The sequence below is a fragment of the Echinops telfairi genome, unplaced genomic scaffold (genome assembly GCF_000313985.2).
Source record: "Echinops telfairi isolate 266 unplaced genomic scaffold, ASM31398v2 ScPeMD7_19;HRSCAF=73, whole genome shotgun sequence".
Classification (NCBI taxonomy): Eukaryota; Metazoa; Chordata; class Mammalia; order Afrosoricida; family Tenrecidae; genus Echinops; species Echinops telfairi.
The window spans coordinates 3,369,858-3,386,168 of NW_022103916.1; the positions used below are offsets into that span (position 1 = coordinate 3,369,858).

The 16,311-nt window shown below is 38.3% G+C and overlaps 1 protein-coding gene and 1 non-coding gene across 2 annotated transcripts in view; both read left to right on the forward strand.

The window, feature by feature from the left end:
• Positions 1-16,311, forward strand: part of DGKK (diacylglycerol kinase kappa) — a 176,917-nt gene that overhangs the window by 59,264 nt on the left and 101,342 nt on the right. The gene's annotated exons all lie outside the window — the stretch shown is intronic.
• LOC115869031 lies at positions 7,657-7,763 on the forward strand. The gene has a single exon (XR_004045949.1). It is a non-coding gene; the product is annotated as a U6 spliceosomal RNA (small nuclear RNA).

Below are 16,311 nucleotides of genomic sequence, written 5' to 3' on the forward strand. Positions count from 1 at the left end.
GAGTTGGCTTGACCTAGTCTTTGGGCTCTCCTTCGGGGTAATAATCCACTATCCTTTTCAGCAGGGAGTGGGCCTCACCTAGGGTAGGACAGACAATAGGGTCTGATTGCTCTAGATGGCTGATAATCCTCAGAGAGATAACCTTTAAGCAGCTCACCTCCAAGTGTATGGACATTGACTATGTGTTAGCAAGCAGCATCTTACATTTAGCATATTGTATGGGGGGACAACCTGGGGAATAATCTATCTATCCCACACAACATCACAACAGTTCTGCAGCAAAATTTCACGGCCTCACTCTGTTCTCTTAAGTTGGCTATAACAAAAAATAAAACAAGGTTTGAGCAAAACTGCTTGCAAAAAAAAAAATCACTTTGGCCAGAGAGAAACTTTCCGGGCAATGCCACTGGGTATACTCAGAGTGAGTTGCTGAAAGCTCATCTAGCAGAAAAAATGCTAACTAGGAAAGCTCCACTCTGCCCAGCACAATTCTGGTGCTGCTGTGTTTTGGGGGCGGGGGAGGCAGGTAGTCCCTCGTATAGAAACACAACTGGTTTTTGTATGCTGACGTGGTATCCTACCACAGTGTTGAATTCATTTATTAGGCCTAATAGCTTTCTTAGGCAATCTTTGGGGTTCCCTTTTTATAATAGCATGACATCTGTGAAAAAACATCATTTTACTTTTGCCTTCCTAGTTAATATACTTTTCTCGTTTTGTTTTTTCTTTCTTTCTTTCTTTTTCTCCCTTACCTACTTGCTCTGGCTAGGATTTTCAGAATGACATTAAATAGCAATTGTAAGAGTATGCATCTTTGTCTTGTTCTTGATCTTATAAGAAAACTCCCAGTTTTTCTTTACTGAGTAAGATGTTAGTTTTCCATAAATACCCTTTCTATTGAGGAATTTCTATTCCCATCTTGGTGAGTAGTTTAATCATTATAAAAATAAAAACCAAAATCACTGGCATCAAGTGGATGCTGACTCATAGCAACGCCTATAGGATAAAGTCAGACAGCTTCGGTGGGTTTCCAAGACTGTAATCCTTTATGGAAGTAGAAAGACTAGTCTTTCTCCAAGAAGTGGCTGGTGGATTTGAACTTCAACCTTGTGGTTAACAGCCCAATGTGTAACCACTATGCAACCTGGGCTCCTTTAATTATTATACGGTGCTCAATTTTGTCAAGTGCCTTTTCTGTTTCAATTAAGATTTCTGGGTTTTTCAAAAGGAAGACCACAGAAGAATTGATGCATTTGAATTATGATATTTTCAAAGAACGTTGAAAACACCAGGGACTGCCAGAAGAACAAACAAATATGTATTGAAAGAAATATGGCCAGAACGCTCTTTAGATGTGAGAGTGGGGAAACTCCATGTCATATACTTAGGACATCTTGTAAAAGGAGAGACCAAATTCCAAGATAAGTCCATTGCCATCTAATCATTTCCAACTCATAAAGACATTGTACAGGGATTTGGAAGCTGAAAATCTTTATGGAAGCAGAACCTTATCTTTATCCTGCAGAGGGGCTGGTGGTTTTGAACTGCTGAACTTGTGGTCCAGTCCCTGGAAAAAAGGCACCATACTTGGTAAAGTAGATTAGTGGAAAAAGTATGATCCTTAGTGAGTTGGACTGACACAATGGCTGCAGCAGTAAGCTTAAGCATAAAAAGAAATTGTGAGAATGACACAGAATGGGGAGAATGTTGTGATGCTGTAAGTAGGGTTGCTATGAATTGGGACCTACCGGACAGCAACTAACAACAAGAGCAGCATTAATATGGTGTATAAAGTTGATTGCTTTTCTAATGTTGAACTACCCTTGCATCTTGAGACAACTCCATGCAATCAGGATGCATAATCTTTCTAATGTATTGTTAAAATCCAATTTGCTAGTATCTCTTTGGTGTGGTCATTAGGGATATTGATCTACAGTGTTTTTTATTCTTCTTATGGTGTCTTTGTCGGGCTTTAAGATAAAGGTAATGCTCACCTCATAGAGTGAATTGGGAAGTCTTCTCTTTTCTTCTTTTCTGTTCATTTGTTTTTAAATATTAAACAGGATTGGTGTCACAATTTTTTTATAAACGTTTGGTAGAATCTCCCAGTAAGGCCATTTGATTCAAGATTTTTGTTGGGAGGATTTTAAAATTAGTAATTCAATCTCTGCACAGGCTGAGATTCAATATTTCTTCTGAAATCATTGTAGAGTTTATGTGTTTCAAGGCATTTGTATATTTCCCCTGGTTTTAGAATTCATGGTGTATAGCTGTTCAGAGAATTCTATTAAAGTTCTTTTTTTTTTTAATTTTGTTAGGGTAAGCTCTAATGTCCCCATTTTAATTTTTAGGTTTTTGGGTTTTCTTTGAAAACTTTTATTGTGGATTAGGTAGGGGTTTACATTTAAGATAATCGATTTTGTATTCAATAACTTAGATGACTTGTCAAACCTTCCAATAACTTGTCTGCTCCCTTTTAGATTTATCTTTCTCAGTTGTAGAATACTATCACTCAAGTTAACAACTGTCTGTCCCTAGCCTCTCACCTCTGATAACAATCAAAATGTTTCTTTTGACATGGAAAACCTTTATCTTGATTTTGCTTTCATAATTATGATCTCATACAATATTTGTCCTTTTGTGATTGACTAACATCTCTTAGCACAATATCCTCCAAATTCATCCTTGTCACGATATATTTCATAGTTTTATCATTATTCTTTAGCAATGTATGTTGTTGTTAGGTGTCTTTGAGTTGGTTCCAACCCGCTGCTATGTAAAGCAAAATGAAGCACCGCCTGGTCCTGTCTCATCCTGACAATTGTTATGTTTGAACCCATTGTTGCAACCACTGTGTCAATCCATCTTGTCAAGGGTACAAGTATAATGGCCTCTTTCAGGGGCTAATCTCTCCTGATAACATACCCAAAGTCTGTGCGACGAAATTTCATCATCTTCACTTCCAAGGAATCTTCTGGCTGCACTTCTTTTAAGATAGTTATGTTTTTTCTTTTTGCGGTTCATTGTACTTTCAATATTTGTTACTAGCACCATAAATTCAAATTCATTAATACTGCTTCAGTCTTCCTCATTCAGTGTCCAACTTTCTCATGCATATGAGGTGGTTGAAAATACCACAGCTTTGGTCATTTTGAGTAGAATTGGTGTCAACTGTTCTTTGAACTCTCCTCTAAATGTTTAGTAGAATTACCTGGTGAAGCCATTGGGTCTTGGACTATTTTGTTTGTTGGGAGTTTTCAGTCTATGTTGATTTGGTTACTTAATCCATTTCTAAAAATTTGACCATTTCATCTAGGTTCTCAAATTTGTTAGCGTAGTTTTCCATAGTATTGTGTTCATATCTTTTTTATTTCAACAAGCTGAGGAAGCACTGGAAGTACTCAATCATCTGTGGCAGGAAATTTGGAAGACAGTGACTTGGTCAACTGTACATAAGAGATCCATTTTGTGCCTATTCCAAAGAAAGGTGACCCAAAAGAATGCTCAAATTATAGAACCATATCACTGATATCAAATACAGGTAAAATTTTGCTGACGATCATTCAACAATGGTTGCAGCAGAGCTGCCACAGGTTTAGGCCTGATTCACAAAACGACATGAAACCAGGAAGCTGATGCTAGATGAATCTTGGCTGAAAGTAGAGAATGCAAGAAAGATGCTTACTTGTGTGCTATTAATTATGCCAAGGAATTCTACTGTGTGAACCATAACAAACTATGGGAATTCTAGAAGGTTTCATTTTACTCTTGTGGAACTCAGACATGGATCAAGAGGCAGGGTTGTATACTCTCACCACACTTATTCAATCTGTATGCAGAGCAAATCATCAGAAAAGTTGGATTATATAAAGTAAAATTCAGTATCAGGGTTGGAGGAAGGTTTATTAACAACCTCCAATAAGCAAATAACACAACCTTTCTTGCTGAAAGTGAGGAGAGCTTGTTGCACTTGCTGATGATGATTAAGCATTGTAGCTTTCAGTATGAATTACAACACAGTATTAAGAAAACAAAAATACTCATAACTGGACCAATAGGTAGCACCATATTTAACAGAGTAAAGATGGCATTTTTCAAGAATTTTGTCCTGCTTAGATCATTGGTAGTGTTTCGTTCTGTTGTACATAGGGTTGCTATGAGTCAGAACAAATGCATGACGCATAACAACATAACATTCCTCATTTGTTTACGTCACCTTTTCTTGCTTTCTCATGGGGACTTAAATTGACTGTTGTCTTGGAGACTTCATCAACTCCGGTGAGGGTGGCTAGATTTTGTGGGGCAGTTGACTCTGTCAAGTGTTGCCAGAAAGGGTAAGAACAACAAATCAAAGTAAACGGCAGCAATAACAACAGTCACAACAAATTTAAGTTAACAGTAAAATCAATTGCAAAGAACCCTGTGAGGAAGAACCGCATACAAAACTGCTCGGCATACCAGGGATCAGCTTTCTCTTTCCCTAATATGTGATGATCACAGCACTGCCACGGTTTCACACAGTAGTAGTGCATTCATCAGTGTGTGAAGGTGGAATCTGACATTTTCCTGATTAACAAGAAGCTGTGGGGGTCTAGGGATTACATTCTGCTCTCTTTTGTGTTTTGTGTCTCTCCGTTGGTGATTTATCAAACATCAGAAGAAGAGCACCACAAGAGAAACAGAGAGGAAAAAGTAACTCTTTTCCCACAGATCTCTCTCCCACAACTGACTGCTGTGGTCGACAGGAGGGGTGAGTGTTAGCCTGGGTCTCTCCTCTGTTGCGTCTGACAGTTTATCAATATAGAGGAATGAGAAAGGGAAAAGAAACCCATAAAACAAAACACCGAAAAAACCAGCTAAGCAGCTGTCTTTGCCCCAGACCAGTCCAGGAGGTCAAAGCTTCTGCCAGAGCCCTGTCATGGAGCCCCGCGGGTGGCCCTAGCCTCTGACAGCTGGAGTGCATGACTGTTTAGGGAGATAGTAGTCACAAAGAACCCGCGATACTTCAGTCCTCATTGCTGCCTGGCTGGCCCTTTGGTGAGGCAGCCCCTGCTTCTTTTTGTTGCAAAGGAAGGACGATAACCAGCCACTGGGTGGTTGCATTCCCAGGTGTGACCTAGTCACTATTCCATGCACCTGGAGTTGTGGAGAACCAGGGGATACCTTCTTCTCTTTCATCGGCTCTGCAATGTGCTAGGAGTTGCTTGACTGGTGGTTGGCTTGAAGGTAAGTCTCACGCGGAGCTGTGTTATCATGGCAGGCAAAGACATTTAGTTCCAGCAAGTGGAGAATTAGAGAATCCTTGATGACCACTTGCAGTTTCTGTTCCCTGGTTTCTCTGTAGCTGTGTGCCGTCCACTCAGCTACGCTTCCCTCCAAGAATCAGGGCTCCAACTTTCTCTGTTGGCACTTTCTGGCTTCTTTGTTGAGGAGGAAACAAGTAGTGCATGTCTATGTCGCCATCTGTTACAAGAAGTCTCATTTCTAGTTTCAGATAGGTCTACCTTTTCTTTTTCTAAGTCGGCATAACCAATGCCTTTTCAATTTCACTAACTTTTTATAGTTTTTTTTAATTGTTCATGTTGAGGATATATGAGGCTAAGTCAAAAAATATTGCTACTGTGTTTCCAGGGTTATTCCAAACAAAAAGCATTTAAACAAATCTCTGTGATTAGAAAATGGCTACAAACATGTTCTCTTGTCAATATACTTCTCTTAGTCTCATTAAAGTCCCTTAAAAAAAAAAGGATCCAATGAACACTGTCCTCAGAGGGGATCTGCTGGTCCAATTAAATTCAATGTGGTGAATTGATGACTGATTTAGGGAGGAATTTGAAGGGGTAACCCTTTTTTCTCACTTAGAAATATTTTAACATGGTAGAATATAAATACCAAGACATTTGCCATTTCAAGCATTTTTATGTGTCCAGTTAAGCGATACTAATTATATTCAGTGAGCCTTGCAACACTTACCACTAATTTATCCAAAAATTTTAATCACCTTTAATCCAAAATTCTCTATTTCTTAAGCAATAACTTCCTTTTAATACAGGCCATAGACCTTTGGTAGTAATGAATAAATTTTTATCTCTATGTGTTTTCATATTATAACTATTTTATGTAACTGGGCTCATACAATATTTTTCCTTATTCATTAGTCTGTTCTTACTCTGAAATCTCTGCTGAAACCTGTTTAATTTTGGGTGACCTGCTGGTGTTTGGAAATAGTGGTGATACAGCTTTCAGCATCACAGCAATATAAAAGTTACCACACTAGGACAAGCTAACAGAAAAGTGACACTATACAGGCTTTCCAAGACTGCACATCTTACAGGTACAAATAGCTTCATCTTTCTCCCACAGAGTAAACTGTGGGTCAATGGCCAACTTTACAGTTAGATGTCCAATACTTACCCCATAGTTGAAGTTCTTCAGAATAGACCTCAGGAGAACTTTCAGACTAAGACTAGATTATGAAGATGGAACAGGCCATCAACTTCTCGGGAATTAGCCACTGGAAACCTTATAGCTAAGGTTTATAGCATTAAAACATCTGAAAATCTAATGAATAAAAGCAGAACATTGTTAGAGATAATGTCAGAAGATGAGCCCTTCAGGTCAAAAGGCACTGAAAATATGACCGAGGAAGAGCTAACTTCTCAAAGTAGAATAGACAGACCATAGCAATGTGGATGGAGTAAAGTCTTCAGGACTGTAATTTGATAATAGACATAACTCAAAATGAGAAGAGAAAGCTTCAAATATTAATTAATAATTGGAACTTAGAATGTACAAAGAATGAGTCTAGAGAAATTGGAAGTTGTCAAAACGTAAATGGAAAGCATAAAGATAGATATTCTAGGCATTAGTGAGTTTAAACGGACTGATATTGACCATTCTGGATCAGGCAGTCATATAATTTACTATGCCTTAATGCCAGGCTGAAGAGCAATGGTGTTGCTTTCATTGTCAAAAAGGACATTTCAAAAATCTATCTTGAAGTGCTATGCTGTCTATGATAGGGTAGTATCTATCCACATACAAGGAAACCCAGTCAATACCACTGTTATCCAAACTTATTCACATTCCACTAGGGCTAATGAAAGAGAAATTCAAGAATTTAACCAAATTCTTCTATCTGAAATTGATTAAACACAAAATTAAGATGCATTGATGATTGTTGGTAATTGGAATGCAAAAGTTGAAATAAAAGAGGAAGGAACTCCAGTTGAATAATATGACTTTGGTGATAAAAACGAAGCTGGAGATTGCAAGATAGAATTTTGCAGGACCAATGACTTATTCAGTGCAAATACTTTCTTTCAACAACACATGGACTTCTCCATATGTAACACACAGAAATCAAATTGACTACATCTGTGGGAAAAGACAATGGAGTAGCTCAATAACAGTAGCTAAAACAAGACCCAGGCCCAACAGTGTAACAGAGCATCAATTGGTCATATATAAGTTCAGGTTGAAACTGAAGAAAATGAAAATAAGTCCACAAGAGTCAAGGAACAACCTCGAGTATATCTTATCTGAATTTTGAGGACATCTCAAGAACAGATTCTACTCATTTAACAAAAATGACGGAAGACCTGATGAGCTGTAAGATAACATCAAGAACTGCAAACACAAAGAAAGCAAAAGGTCGTGCGCGCTTCGGCAGCACATATACTAAAATTGGAACGATACGGAGAAGATAAGCACGGCTCCTGCACAAGGATGACGTGCAAATTCAAGAAGCATTCCATATTTTTTTAAAAGAGCTAAAGGTCATTTAAAAACACAGGAAGGAAGAAAAAGATCAAGGTGGATGTTAGAAGACTCTGAGATTTGATCTTAATTGTAGAGCAACTAAGGCGACTGAATAGAAGAAATGATGAAGTCAAAGAGCTGAGCAGAAAATTTTGAAGGGCAGCTAGAGAAGACAAATAAAATATAATGTGAAAATACCTCAAATTAGAAGGAAAGTGGTTACTCAACAGAGTGCATTGGAGAGATGAGTATAGAATAGAAGATCAAAGGCATCAATCTGGCTTGAACAGTTAAAAAATTGTCAGGTGATCCCCTCCCCCACCCCCAAATGTGCGCTGATCCCAATCTGATTTTCAACATTTTCCATATTTTTGTTTTGTTTTTGTCTGTTCATATTAGGGTGTATCTCAGAGGTATTATGTCATTGAGGGTCACCCTCTTGAAGTTGTGTTATATGTTTTTCCATTTTTTGAAGTATGAAACCCAGGGTTGATGAACTTATTGGGATGGCAAGTAGAATAAGGGTTTTGGGGAGTGGGAGAGCACAGTGGTTTGGGGGTGTGGGTAAGAGGGAAATGATGTCAAGGAGTCCATGAAGAAAAAGAATGTTTGGGAACTGATTTGCGCAGCAATTGTACAATTCTGCTTGATGTGATCGAACTGTGGAATGATATGATACATGTATTAACTTCCAATTAGTAATAAATTATATGTAAAAACGAAAAACAGGCTTAGCGTATATTAAAGAACTAAAGAAATATTCAGGGCTCAAATTACAATATTAAAAGACACTACAGACAAAATATTGAACAATGTCAAAAACATCAAAAGAAGATAGAAATAATATACCGAATCACTGTATCCAAAAGAATTAGTCAACATTCAAACATTTCAAGATTCATGGAGCTGTGGAAGCTGATGAACAGGAAGCAGGAAAACGAAGCAAGAGGCACACATTCTGCTGCATGCAGAGGTAAATGAATCTGTGGTTGGCCATCTCCTTATGGCTCCTGGGATTGGCAGGTGACAGAGAAGGAGATCAAGGAGCCAAGTGTAGGATCCAGATTCAGTAGAAAGGGAAGAGGCAAGAACACTCAGTTATGTTCTGGGTCTCTTTCTTATACATAAGGCCACATTCCCAAGGAGGTATCATCAAGCTTTGAAATGATTGATTGGACTCTGCCTCTACCTTTACCCAGGAGTGTTAGTTGATATAAACTCTAATCACAATGTGGAACAAGAGAAATTATTGCTGATATAAGATGTATCTTGGCTGAAAGTACAGGATACCAGAAAGATGTTTACTTGTGTTTCATTGACTATGAAAAAGCATTCTACTTTGTGGATCATAACAAACTATGAATCACCTTGAGGAAAATGGAAATTCCTGAACACAATTGTAATTCCATTGTGCTCATGCAGGAACTGGAAATAGATCAAGGGGCAGTTGTGTGAACAGAACAAGGGCATGCTGCATGGTTTAAAATCAGAAAAGATACATGTCAGGGTTGTATTCTTTCACCATACTTACTCAATATGTATGCTGACCAAACAATCAGAGAAATTGGATTATATGAAGAAAAATGCGGCATCAGGATTTGAGGAAGGCCTATTAACTACCTGCAGATTATGCAATATTGCTTGTTGAAATGAAGACTTGAAGCACTTGCTGGGGAAATCAAGGATTACAAGCTTCAGTATGGAGTGCAATTCAATGTAAAGAAAGCCAAGGTCATTAAAACTAGATCAATAGATAATATTATGATAAATGAAGAAAAGATTGCAGTTATCAAGTATTTTGTCTTGTTTGGCCCCACAATAAGTGCTCATGGAAGCAACAGCCAAGAGATCAAAGAACACATTGCCTTGGGTAAATCCACTGCATAAGTATTCTTTAAAATGTTGAAAAGCAAGAAGATTGCTCTGGGGACTAAGGTGTGCCTGACCAAGCCCTTATATTTTCAATTGCTTCATAAGCATGGGAAAGTTGGACATTGAATAAGGAAGGCTGAAGAAGAATTGATGCATTTGGATTATGGTGCTGGCAAAGAATATTGAAAGTAGCATGGACTGCCCAAAGAGCAAATACATTTGTCTTCGAATAAGTACAGCCAGAACGCTCCTTAGAGGCAAGGATGGTGACATTTTGTCTCACATACTTTGGACTTGTGATCAGGAGGGACAAGTTCTTGGAGGACATCAAGCTTGGTAAAGTAGAGGTGCAGTGAAAAAGAGGAAGGCCCTCAATGAGATGGATTGACACCGTCACTGCAATAGTGGGCTCAAACATAATCCTAGGAAAAATGGCACAGAACTGGGCAGTGTTTCGTTCTGTTGTACATAGGGTCACTATGAGTCAGAACTGACTTGATGCCACCTAACAACAAGAACAGCTATTATGGAAGAACATGAAAAATTGGCTGGGATGGAGACTGAGAACCTCTTCATAAACCACATTGCATACGCTTGATTGTGACACTGCTTAGACCAGCAGTTCTCAGCCTGTGGGTCGCGACCCCTTTGGGGGTCGAACAACCCTTTCACAGGGTTCGCCCGATTCATAACAGTAGCAAAATTACAGTTATGACATAGCAAAGAAAATAATTTTATAGTTGGGGGGGTCACCACAATATGAGGAACTATATTAAAGGGCCGCAGCATTAGGAAGGTTAAGAACCAATGACTTAGACTCTGATGATGGTCTTTACATCACTTAGCCCTGAGCATTTCACTTATTTCTTAATTTCTCCTTCTTTGACTGATGAAGAAATAGATGTCTCCTCCCTAATCTTCCCCACATTCGAGACTACTTTGGAATAGAATTAGAAGAGGTAAATATACACACACACACACACCCCAAAACAAAAGTGAATTACATGCTCTCCTCCCATTCTTACCCCTGTAGATCAATCATTTTCCTTCTTTTGGCTTCTGGAATGCTTCTGATGAATCATATAACACCTTAAATTTAACATAAAGGTCACATAGGATATCTTTAATTTCATTTATTTTGTTCCAGGGATGTGAAATACATTAGAGAAAGCCATCAGAAAATGTGTGTTGCTCTTGGATTGTTTAGACCTCTAGGTAGCACTCTTCCCAGTAAAACTAGAATTAGATAGGAAAAAAGTTACTCCTTTGGAAGACTTATATCAGGTTTAGTAACACTTCTGTGGTGTTGCTCCAGAGACCTAAATCTATACAGGGAACTTTTAGCCAATAATGAAAGGACTCACTGCTAGCCTCTCTTCCTTGAGGCTTAAACAGTTGAATGTGCTTCTTCCACATTTACCTTATTTTTAATAACCCTTCTGTTCTCTCTCATCATAAGTGTTTGACAAGTGGGGTGAGGAAGACTAAATATGACCTCAATGTTCTATTAAAGTCACGACAAAGTAATTGGATTGTCTGTTGGAAACTATTTGGTGCCTAGGTCCCTACCATGGGGAGGAGAAAAAGAAGGTGTAGTGCTAGCTCCTGGCCTCCATTAGTATTTCAGGTACACAAATAAGCAAAACAAAATTCATTGCTATCTAGTTGATTCCAACTCATGGCAATTCTAAGTGAAAAGGTAAAATGGCCCCTGTGAATTTCCAAGATTATAATTCTTTATGTAGTATTCCTTCTTCCATGGAGCTGATAGCCGTTTCGAACTTCTGACCTAGTTATTAAGAGCCCAATGTGTAACTACTCTGCCACCAGGGCTCATTTCAGGTAGATAAGACACATATAAAGGAAACAGTTAAATAGCAATGTTGGAGGTCAATACATTTTTAGAGATTTTACAAGGAGTTTTTAATTGACTGCCAGATGAATGAAATAAACAGTAAAGCGATGTAGGAGTTCAGAAAGGATTAGAGTTTCCTTGGAAGAGGAGGGATTTTAGACAGACTCGGAGGATAGATAGGATTTTATTAGTGGCAGTGTGGTGGGGGGGAGGGGAAGGCAGGAATCCTGAACAGGCTAACTGGTGTAAATAAAAGATGAATAACAGGAAAACAGAGTTTCTTTGGAATACAGAAAAGGAGGAATTCATTTGGTTAGAGGAGTGGTCAGAAAGTGAATCTAAGATCTATGACTAAAGATGTAGGTTAGGCCTAATTCAAGATAATTTTCAATACCAAGCTAAGAAGCAGAGAAGATTTGCAATGAAATTAAATCTGAGTTTAAGAATTATTTTTCTAGGGAATGGGTTGGAAAAGGAGGATAGCGGGCGGGGGGGGTGTCTTAAGAATACTTTAGAAAGACAAAACAAATTAGACAAAGGAAAAACTGGAGGTCAGAAGATCAGACATCCAGTTAAGATATAATTAAGGCCCAGAAATGAAGAGAAAACGATGGGACATATAACTGCTACTGAGTTTGGAGTGAAAAGAACCTATGCAGAGGCAAGGGAGAAAGAGGTGTTATAGGTAGACAAAAGGCTTACGCCTAGGGAGATTGAAAGAAAGAACAGAAAAGGGAAAATTTAGAAATAAGGAGGTGCTTGAGAAACTAGAAGAGGTCTTTCTAAACTAGTTAGGTCTTTCTAATGATTTGCCAAAGAATCATTGACTTTGGAAACAGTAATTGACTTTTGTCATTTAAATTTCAAACTCTAGAGTCTACAGCATCTGGAAATTGTAAGTGGCATCGCTTTTTTTTGAACACTTCCAAAGATAGAGAAGTCAATGTTTAGAAAGAAGAAGCATATTTAATATTCTTAATTCTCTAAATCTTAGAAATTTTTTTCTTGGATTTTGGCCTAATATAATGAAGAGCTTTTTAACAAAACCCCCAACAATGGAAACGATCAATAATTGGTTACAAGCAAACTATCTGAAAAACTACAAGTCAGAATGTTCTACAGAAAATCAATTTTTCAACTTGGCAGTTAGACTAGATGAAATCCAACATTACTTTCAACTTGAAATTTTATGATTGCGTGATTTTATTAACCCGATGATCAGTTGGCTTTAGAGAGCCTTGTCAAAATCACAGTTTACTGTGGCAGACTTTTTATCAACCAATTCTCAATCTATATCTGTGAAAATAATTCTTTCATTCTCTGGTTTAAAAAAGCCTTTCTTTTCTCCAGTCTTTCCCCTTTGTGATTAGAGTGTACAAATACTAAGACAGACCATTGAACTTTATAGATCAACAAATAGCTTCAAGGTGGCTGAATAACTCTTTAGTTCCAACAAAATGTCTCCATGGCTAGTGGTTTGCCCAGAACAAACACAATTTATGCTTGTTGCCCCAGCATAATTATTAGTACCACACTGTTTCACAGTTGAAATTGTCCTACTTTGGACGGCATAGTTACCCTACCAATGACTGTTATGGAAGGCCCTGATCTGCTGTAGCTACTTCAGGGGCAGTGAATTATTTAATGTGGCTCTTTTAGTCAAAGTCTCTAACTCCCATCAAACAACCTTTTCCTCTCTCAGTCTGGTAAAAAGGTGATGGAAGATACTGATAGGATTCTTCTGTGAGTTATTGTGCACAGGATTACCTGGGATGCCATCCTGCTATGTATACATGTGCCCTCTGAGAAGGAGAAGGGATTTCATTATCAGCAAGATCCAGGAGTGGACCTCATCTTCTGGACCTGAGATCTCTGCCCAGTGAACCTCCTGGGCCCAGATGACAGCTTCTCAGGGCATCAGAGAAGCAGCAACAGAACCAAGAACCAAAGCATGATGGACTTCCTAACCCATGGAACAAATAAAACTGAGTGCTTTTGTGCAAGAGGCTGGCTTGTAGGATGGGATGCCTGTGAGCACTTAATTCAGGGAGCTGGGTTTGCTGACCCATAGAGCTTGAGCAGAATGTCTTTGGGTTGGGGCTTCTAGTAGACTGGTTTGCCCCCTTGGGCATTTATAGCAGACCTGAAAGAACTTTGTGACATGTCGTTATAAACAATTATCCTGAGCCATTCTCACTGGCATTTGTTAATTTTCTTAATAAGTCCTTTAATCATGAATTTCATCTGTGAGTTCTGTGTAGCCATTGCAACAGAACCTAGAACACAGAGAGGTAATATAGAGAACATTTAATTAAGACACCTCAGTTACACAGACCCTGATATAGCAGAGAAGTTGAATTCAACCCACTGCCTTTGATTTATCTAAGCAACACCTTTCAGCATAGCAATCATTTCAAACGAGAATCTTTAAGGAATTACATCTTTTAAGATCGCATACTTTATGGGATATATTCTCTTAAATTTTTTGTACTTGCATAATACTATTACCTCATCATATTTGAATAAAGATTTAGTTTATAAAACACTTGGACTAATAAAAACTTATTTAACTAACTTTATCTAACTCAACTCTCATAGAGTTTATTCCAACTCATTGCAATCCCATTCAACTTTTCTTTTTGCTAGGTACCATTGAGTCAGTTCTACCTATCATGAATACTGTCTGTGATAGGATTAGATCTATCTGAAAACAAGGAAATCCAATCAATAAAATTATTTTTCTAATTTTCATACCAACCACAAAAGTTGGCAATGAAGAAATTGAAGAACTCTAAAAGAGTATTCAATCTGAAATTAAGCAAACATGCAATCAAGATGCATTGATAATTATTGGTGATTGGACTGCAAATGTTGGAAACAAAGAGGAAGGGACAGTAGTTGGAAAACACTCTTGCTTATAGAAACAAAGCTGGATATCACCCAATAAAATTTTCAAGGTCAATGACTTACTTGTTCATTGAAGATACTTTTTTAAACAACACAAAGGACTTCTCCAGATGGGATATTCAGAAATCAAAAATTGACTACATCTGAAGGAAAGGCAACGAAGAAGCTCAATATCAGCAGCTAAAATGAGGCCAAGGGCAGACTGTGACACAGACCAGCAATTACTCATATGCAAGGTCAGGTTGAAGGTGAAGAAAATTACAACAAGTCTATGAAAACCAAAAATAAAACTTTGAGTCTATCCCACTCCAATTTGAGGAAGCACTGGAAGCACTGACTCGTGTAACCCAGGAGATCTGGAAGACAGCCACTTGGCCAGCTGACTGGAAGAGATCCATATTTGTACCCACTCCAAAGAAAGGGTACACATTATAGACAAGAAAATGCACAAATTATAGAACAATATCATTGATATCACATGCAGGTAAAATCTTGATGAAGATCATCCAACAATGGTTGCAGCATTGACAGGGAGTTGTGAGAAATGTATGGTAGATTCAGAAGGGGACTTGGACGAAGGGATATCATTGCTGATGTCAGATGGATATTGGCTCAAAACAGAGAATACCAGGAAGATGTTTACTTGTGTTTGGTTGACTATATCAAGGCACTTGACTGTGTGGACCATAACAAACTGTGGATACCCTTGAGAAGAATGGGAATTCCAGAACACTTCATTGTGCTTATTTGGAACTTGCACACCGATCAAGAGGCAGTCGTATGAACAGAACACGGGAATACTGCATGGTTTAAAAGCAAGAAAGATGTGTGTCAGTGTTGTATTCTCTCACCATATTTACTCAATATCTATGCTGAGAAAGTCATCAGAGAAGTAGACTTATATGAAGCCAACTTATAAAAATGTGGCATCCAGATTAGAGGAAGGCTTATTAACAGCCTGTGATATGCAGACAAACAACCTTGCTTGCTGAAAATGCAGAGGATTTTTGTTCAATAGAACAAAATCATTTGTCTTGGAAGAAGTACCGCCAAAGTACTTCTTAAAGACAAGGATCAGAGACTTCATCTTACATACATTGGACATGTTATGAGAGATAAATCCCTGGAGAAGGACATCATACTGGCAAAGTAGAAGGGTAGCATAGAGTGGAAGGCCCTGGACGAGATGGATTGGGTCAGTGGTTGCAATAATGGGCTCAAACATAGGAAAAAATGTGAGGATGGCACAGGACTAGACAATGTTTTATTCTGTGCATAGGGTCACTATGGGGCAGAACTACCTTGATGGCACCTAACAACTACAACCAGAGGTCTTTGCACATTTCAATATATTATTTAGCTTTGTCTTCTCCAGCTGCTCTTTGAAATTTTCTGTTCAGCTCTTTGAATTCATTATTTCTTTCATTTACTTGCCTTAGCTACTCTACAATTAAGAATGTTGTTTTTGGGTAATGCTCCCAGTGCAGCCTGAACTTCTTCTTTCAGCACTATTGTGGGGGGTTTTCCCCTCATATATATTTCTCCTGACGTGATGGGATGTCAACTAATTCGTTTTGGTACAATGATTCTGGGTACTCTTTTCATTTTCTGTTTTCTTTTTTTTAATCATTTTATTGAGGGCTCATACAACGCTTATCACAATCCATACATACATCAATGGTATAAAGCACATTTGTACATTCGTTACCCTCATCATTTTCAAAACACCTGCTCTCCACATAAGCCCTTGGCATCAGCTCCTCATTTTGCCCCTCCCTCTCCGTTCCCCACTCCCTGATGAACCCTTTAAAAGTTATAAATTATTATTTTGTCATATCTTACACTGTCCGACGCCTCCTCTCACCCACTTTTCTGTTGTCCATCCCCCAGGGAGGAGGTTATATGTAGATCCTTGT